We start from the raw sequence: 7,960 nt of genomic DNA on the forward strand, positions 1-7,960 counted from the left end.
TGCTAAATCTAAATAACAAGACTTGGAGGAGGCTGGATTAGTGATGTCATAGTAAGATGGATGTCAAAAGAAGCAAAGTGGCATTCATTTGTAGCCTCATTTTCCACACATACAGACCAAGAAGTCTAGTTTTGGGGAAAACCTGACTGTAAAACTTGCTTGTGGTTGTGAGGGTAACATTTTTATCCCCAAGTTGATTGAGTTTTTAGTTTGAAAGCACACTAACTTGTTGACTTTTATGCAAATTGTGTTGCAGCACAAACAACACAGTGCAAGCAAATGGCCTCTTTAACAACATCTTGGCAGCAATAGAATGTTTCAACTATCCAAAGATCCTTTGTTCACAAGGACCAAACAAGGGCAGAATAATGACCTCAACAAAAATCACAGAAAGTTACCCACTGCTACATTAAATATTAAAAGTTTACATTTATTTGAATTCAAAAACCGTCATTTAAAAAATGTCAGTATATTTAAATATTTAAATAACACACGCAGAAAGAGCCAATGATTGATAGGGAGTCGGCAAAAGGTTAGATAGTGATTATGCCAAGCATACCCTTAAACACAAAGAGAATTAAATTTGTGTGGAGAAATAATTGTGTGTGTGTGCTTCTACATGACTGGCTGAGTATTATGTATCCTTCTTAAGGTCATTCTAGACATCAAAGATTCAATGCGTGCATCCATGTTGCCATCCAGCATGTTACGGAGTGTGTTGGTTAAATTAGTCATTATATAGAACCCAATGTCAGTGCTGTAAGTATTTTCCCTTTGTCACATCAAACACAGATTCAGATGGGGCAAACATTTAAAATTCCTGTGGATTCACAAAAAAATAGGAGAATATTGAAGAAAGAATAAAGAATGGTCGGAGATCAGTGTGTGTATAAAACCAAAACCTGGTCCTAATGATGCTTTTTTTGTTTACGCTGTCCTAAGAAAAATAGTGGCACCACCCTATGTACAGTATGTGTGAATTGGAGCTCTCCATTGCAGGCCACTATTTACCACAGGAGGGACGTGGTGATAAGGGCAGAGAGAGCAGGCAGTAAGGTGGGTAATATGAGGTATGTCTGTAAAATGATGTGGTGAGGCAGAGGAGAGGAAGTATTCTGAGAATTGCACAGGGGGCAATACATTTCAAAAATGAAGAAACGTGGCGGAGTTGAGAGATGAGGTTGGAGGAAAAGCAGAAATGAGAGAGTAGGAGGTGATCAAAAGGAGGTTGTTTGCTGCCTTCATCGGCTGCCTTAGGCTATAAAACCAATCACACCTAATCATTCTAGTCTCAAACCAATTCAACATGCTTACCCAGAGTCCCAGACGCATGTGTTCAGATTTGGTTGTCATTTTGAGCCTCTTCCCCTCCACAGACCGTTGGCCAAATCACTTATCCGTCTCCACAAGCAACTGAGAAAATACAAGACAATGAGGATGATAATGGTCTCAATCTGGAGTAAAAAAATTAAGCTTTACATTTTGCTTAGAGGTAAAAGCCACAGGCAAATGACTCCAAACTATTTAGAGTTTCCTCCAAAACATAATTATACTGCAACAACCCTCCACTCTAACCAAGCACCACAACCCACTACTTAACCAATAACACCATATGAAATGATCCAAAACAATGTAATATGATTTTATGTGATACAAAATCAAAACGTTACAGCTGATGCATGTGCCAACTTACGGCCTATATACAATTATATCATATATATTTCTTTTTTCCCCTGTCCATCTGTTAAAATAACAATTATCACAAATAATGCCAAAATTGCTTGACCTAAATAAACTTTTATTGAACACATAATCGATACAGTGAAATATCGCGATATTTTGTGTGCTCATATTATATCGCTTTTGAATTGATTTTTTTAACCGTCTAAATAACTTGTATATCTTTAATGTAAAAATAAATTAACATTCAACTTTTCATGGATTAGCATTAAAAAAGCTAATCACGGTTGTGCTCAATCTCACTAGAGCTGTGAGTATATCAAAATATACTTTATGATTTCGCAAATAATTTTTGCCCTCTATGCTTCACATTTACTCTCCAACTTCCCTACCTGCTGTATTTCTCTATTTATTTTAGAAATCAACACAAATACTGTTTTGTTCTGTAACCAAAGGACAGGTCTTCGCTAATGGGAATTGTCACTGAAAGCAAGAACTCATCAGTGCAGTCATGCCAGCCTATTATCTTATGTTGCCTCCTTGCCAGACTTAAGCAGCCTCTGCCTCCTGCCCGACATTTGTCAGGCTTCTGTTTCAACCCCTCTTCCTTCATATGTTCTCCCTTGATAGCTCAGGCTCTCCTACTCTCTCCAACCTTGTAACCATTACAGTGCTCTGTTGCTATGACGGCAAAGGTGATGTGGAAACAAGAGATCAGTGGACCTGTTTTTAACCTTTTGTTTGTGTGTAAGCAGAAATAACTTTCTCACATTGCTGACACACATACACAGGTTTGCTCAGCTTTTCTTTTTAGGACACCGCATTCAAGCCACAATTCTAATCTTAGGTCTAAAAGTAATTAGTGTCTCAGAAATTAGGTTATGCCTCATAAGGACCAGGTTTTAGTCTTCATGAGGACTACTGGTCCTGAAAAGGTCAGTGTTAATGCCAGAAAAGAGGTAAAAAATACAAACAAACACACACACACACACACTGGGGTGGCTGAAGCTTTACAAGCTGTTTCATGAACTCAGCAGGACCTTGTTGTCTGACTCTAATGTTGCTTCTGTCAAAGATGGACACCTCTTCACTACATGCCGTTGCTATGGAAACTCATCAGTGTGTGAGACAAATGTATTTTAGTTATTGTGGCTTTCTGTCACTGATCAGTACGTGTAGAGTTACGTAAGGGTATGTGCTGAACGTTCCTGTCTGTGTGTTTATGTGAAACTGTCCGTCTGGGTGAAGGTAATTTACATGATGACTCATCCCCTCCATCCCACAATGCACGGAGACACACGGTTTTAAAGGGGAACACACTGACCGATTAGAATGGCTCTGGAGGAGGTAATGGCTGTGACTCATGACAAACCACCAGTACTTTAAATCACTGGAGTAGTCCAGCCTAAAATCAGCGTAAATAAAAATTCAGTGTCAATTAAGAATGTGAATTACATACATATTGGAAGGAAGCTATTATTTCTGCATCAGTAGTTCATAATATGATGCTATCTTGTGGTAATGCTCAATAATGATTTAAAGATATAATGTGTAACATTTCTGCATTAAATATCAAGGTTGTTTTATGTACAAAATCTTAATAGTGCCAGAATAATAGCCTAAACGTCCAAGCTTCGAAATCCATAGAAATACTGATTTATATTTGTTATAAATGTTATTAACTGTTGGACATCTTTTGTGAACTGTTGAAGTATCACAAACTAACCTTTTGGTACACTTATAAGTCATAAGTAGCAAGTTCATAAGTTCATGACTTCAATTTTAGTATTGCTGACATATGACTTGTCCTCTTTGTCTGTGCAATAATCATGTGAGAGGAAGTACATAATTACGGATATACATCTGGGAGAAGCCTTTGAACTGTAACATTTTGAGCACCTCTGTAGCATTCAAACTGTGTTGCACCGTAACTGCTCCATCTTGCAAGATTAAAGGCCACATAGACCGGAAGCTCCAATTAACGCTGCGTTTGTGTGTGTATCTGCGTCATTTCCTCGTTTATGAAACCCTAACATTTCAGAACAAACAGTTCAGCCACCGCTGTGAAAATAGGGTTTTATTGTTTTCCTGGGCTCTGCGAAGTCCGGGCACATCCGGTTGCGTACATTCAACCGCAGAAGTAGAAGAACTACTCTCGTTGTAGCTGCTGAGATGCAGAGCATCCACCGTGCCAGAGGGGGAGCTGTGTATCTGAGAGCTGGCCTACCAATTACGTCACTTCCAGGTACCTGGCCAGTCACAGGACAGTGGGAAAGCTCTCGCCAATCACAACACAGTCCACGTTCTGGGGGTGTGATTTTGGTCTGAAACAGCGCGGCTGACGAGAGCGTCAGTGAGGAGATATTTTGATCGGCTCGTTTGCAGCGATTAGGAGGTTTTTAATCATGAAAACAAGTTAATATATGTAAGTAGACCTCCATAACTAACATATATGTGTGATACACATGACAATGCCACTGCTATTGTTAAATGACCATGCAGGCTTTGAGTACTATGTGTTTGACTGATTAATGTGAAAAAAACAAGACAGAAGTGCAATAAACAGTAAAATTGTCAGCTGAAATGAGTTGCAGCCGTCTTGGAATCCTCTGTCAGTGTTTGTGAGATTGCTCCAACCTTCCCAGTCGGAAATCAAACCCCAGGAGGCAGTCCACAAGGCACTCACTATTATATCAATTATAATGCAAATGGAATTGCAATCACAATATCTGCCAGTAAAATTGCAAGTAAATGTTTTCCCCAAATCCTTCAGAATAATGAATGTGAGAAAAATGCAGAATGAAGGAATAAAGTCGAATTGAAAAGAAAACTATGTCCTTATTGAATGCCTCATTTCAATTTCCAGATGTTGTCGCTGTTAGACGTTTCACTGTCACACAGGTAGAACGTAGAAGTAGAGAGGGGAATCATTATTCAGACATTTTTACCTCATAGATCGAAGATCTTGGGGCTGTGTTGACTCTTGCACCTGCATGGATTTCTTCATGACATGTAGATCAAGTGATATGGTGACTCAGATGTTCTCTCTCAGGTGTGTGGCAGACCCAGTCTTTCTGAGAGTGAACTCTCATAATGCTTTGGTGCCCCATAACCTTTAGAAGGAAAAATATAAATATTTATTTGCACTTGGTATCATTTGTCCCACAAAAAGGTGTAATATAAATATTATTATCATTATTATTTGAGATCTTGAATGATGACGGTTGTTTGCAAGCTCACACACATCCCACATAATTTATTCCTGTTCATCGTTCTCATTTCAGCCCCTTCTCACTCCTCTGCTTTATACCTCAATTTAGGACTCTCCTATCAGTCTGTCTTACTCTTGTCCCACCTCCCTCCAGCCATCTATCTAGTTCCTCTCTCATCTTGGACAACTTTCATCTTCCACCAATAGGAAAAGCATTTACATACACTTACACAACATTATAACACGTCAGCTATACAGCTTAAACAATTCATGATTGCTTATTCAGTAACTGCATAGAGTGCACACGTTACAGCCTACACAAACCTGCAATTAATTATACACCTGTTGTCCATGCACTTGTCACTCATTTCATAGAATTGGTACATATGCACACATTCCAACTAACGGACTGACACCTGCATCACTGCAAGACACCGGAAACTGCAACGAACTTGCAACAAACTCTCATTTATAGTGCTTAAACAAAGGACATGAACAGAGGTGCATAAGCGGGGGCTGAATGTCTGTTCCCTGTGCAGGCCACACTTTTATTATAAGACCTGGTAACATCCTGCTCTCGGGCAGAACTCTTTTGCAGACCGCTCAGCACTGTGTAAAATCTTTTTCCACTCTGCATAATAAATTCACAAAGACAACTTAGTGAACTCTTGACCTCTTCATTTTTTCTCTCACCCAGGGACACAGGAACATTTCCACAACAGATACCACCAAATTAAATTCAGACTCTCCCAGTGGAATTGAAGACATCTTTAACTGGAATGATATATGTTATGTTTGTTATGTTGTCATATGTTTTCTGTTATAATGTTTGAAATAAACATTCACTAAATGAGGTGGACAGTGTACGGATGAACTTACAGTATGAGGATCTTTGCACACAAAGTAATGAACTTCTGAAGCTTGCGCTATGTACAGTATGTGTTCAAAGGAAACTCAGCAGTTCATGGATACAACCTAAGAGTTTAAAGTGGTTACATCTTCTTAACGTGGCTGCAATGCAACAGCACTAATGAAGGAACTTAGGAAGATTATGGCAAGCGGTTTTATCATTTAATCAGTAGACAGGATATCCACTAATGATATCTGCAATGTTATTCTTACTAGGCAAAAGTACAGTTACAGATATCAGCAATTCAGTTTTTACTAGTCAAAATTACGTCACAAGAAGAAGTTGATTTATTATAGCAATGAGTTGAGTTATATTATTGTAGTTGTCTATTGTCACGTGTCAATTGAGTTGTAGATATCGATAATGTCAAACCCCATACACATGAATGGCAAAGGTGACGTCATTCCAACTGGTCAAAACTGAACGTCGGTGACGTAATTTTGACTAGAAAAAAATGAATTGCAGATTATCTGAAACTAGTTTTTCACGAGTAAGAATGACGACATATATATCTACAACTAGCCACAATGAAATCTCGACGAGTCAAAAATGACGTCACATATATCTGTAATGACAATTTCACGTTGTCAAACTTTTAACGATTCAAATGTTAAAAGGGCTTGCCATAGAAGCTAGCAGGCGGCTAACAAAGTACAAAGGCAGCGGGAAAACAGATGTGGCTGTTGGGAATATCAACATTTCCTGAGACTTGATAGAAAGTTTTGCACACAAACTCTTTACGACTTAAATTTTAACGTGGTCTTACCTTCCAAACAAACAAATCGGATTCTCCTTCTTGTTTCACTTTAATGGTGGTTGGCAAACAAGCCAGCTTGTTGGTATATTAGCGCCACCTACTGGGCCGGAGTACGGAGCAGTAGAATGGCAGGTAAACAAACTCATCACAACTTGTGAATATATTTGTATTGAATACTGAATCTTTATATAAAAAGGCAATCTGCAAAACTCTTTACAAATCTATATAATCAATACAACAGGCACTTTTGCACCTTTGTCCCAACTGCAGTAACAAGGCTAAAGAAACTACAGTTCATTTGGAGTGTAGGCTGGACACTGTTGACCATGTTGTTGATGAAACAGAAGACATAATATTGACAGACTTGTTACCTTATATTATTTTAATTTGTTTGATATTTCCAGCTACTGTAATCATGTAAATGTACATGTTTTGTCGTGTGAGAAAATAACATTTTCCTGCTACAGTGGGAATTAGCCACAAGCTACAATCTGGCAAGTTTACATGTGGATTTTCATTGACAATGTCCCTATTTTAAATAACTAAATGAGTAAATAAAGGCTTTGGTTGGATGTTAGATGTGGTATTCTTCTATAATGAGCATGATTAACATGATCAAATTTGAGGGCAATTGTCTTAAAGTGTGTAACTGCTGTTTTGGTAAATAACAACAATGTCTCTTTTATCACTAAAATTAAGAGATTGTGGAAGCATTAAAAGAGCAGCTGTGGTGATGGGAGGGAGAGAGACATAGTTTATCTGCTCTCTCATAGCTTTCCTAATTTCCCTTCTATACAATCAAAGTAACTGGTGATGAAAAGTAGCCTCTTGATTTATTTAAGTATGTTCAGTGTTGTTTATCACAGAGGAGCTGAGGGGAACAAGCTTTTACCTAAGTAATATCTCTCAGGGTTCATGAAGACTCACTACTTATTGAGAATTATTGATCTCAGCGGCTTTGAATAAATATACCAAATGATGATTGTTAGTCTTTTCATTAGTCAATTCATGGTGTGGTTTCTATAATCTCGAAATATCGCTGTAGCAGCAGATAAATTGAGGTTTCCGTCACAGATAACAAAATTATTTCTGCCTGCAAAAGATGAGAAACTACATTACAATATCGGTTACAGTTACAATACCCCTGATATGGAGGGATGTCGCACATTGTACTCTACAGATCTTCAGAGGAAGACAGTGGAGGATGAATATCGAAGCTACTGTCTCAGATAGATCATGACCTTGCAGATCAAAACCACTGAGAGAGTACAGAGTGACAGAACATCCTGCATCTCCAGAGACTCCACCACCAAACACATGACGAAACCTGGCAGTAGACGAGAGACGAGGAAGGAGGGTAAAGAGAGGCAGCAGAGGGAGAATGCAGAGTGGGTAATAAAAA

The 7,960-nt window shown here is 38.5% G+C and overlaps 1 protein-coding gene across 2 annotated transcripts in view; it reads left to right on the forward strand.

Moving 5' to 3' along the window:
• The first annotated feature begins 4,085 nt into the window (after positions 1 to 4,085).
• Positions 4,086 to 7,960, forward strand: part of LOC131456553 (carbohydrate sulfotransferase 12-like) — a 51,450-nt gene continuing 47,575 nt past the window's right edge. For both annotated transcript variants that reach the window (XM_058624976.1, XM_058624977.1), the window contains exon 1: positions 4,086 to 4,105. The gene's annotated coding sequence lies outside the window, so the exon portion shown is untranslated. The remainder of the gene's footprint in view (positions 4,106 to 7,960) is intronic.

Source organism: Solea solea, chromosome 3 (genome assembly GCF_958295425.1).
Source record: "Solea solea chromosome 3, fSolSol10.1, whole genome shotgun sequence".
Classification (NCBI taxonomy): domain Eukaryota; kingdom Metazoa; phylum Chordata; class Actinopteri; order Pleuronectiformes; family Soleidae; genus Solea; species Solea solea.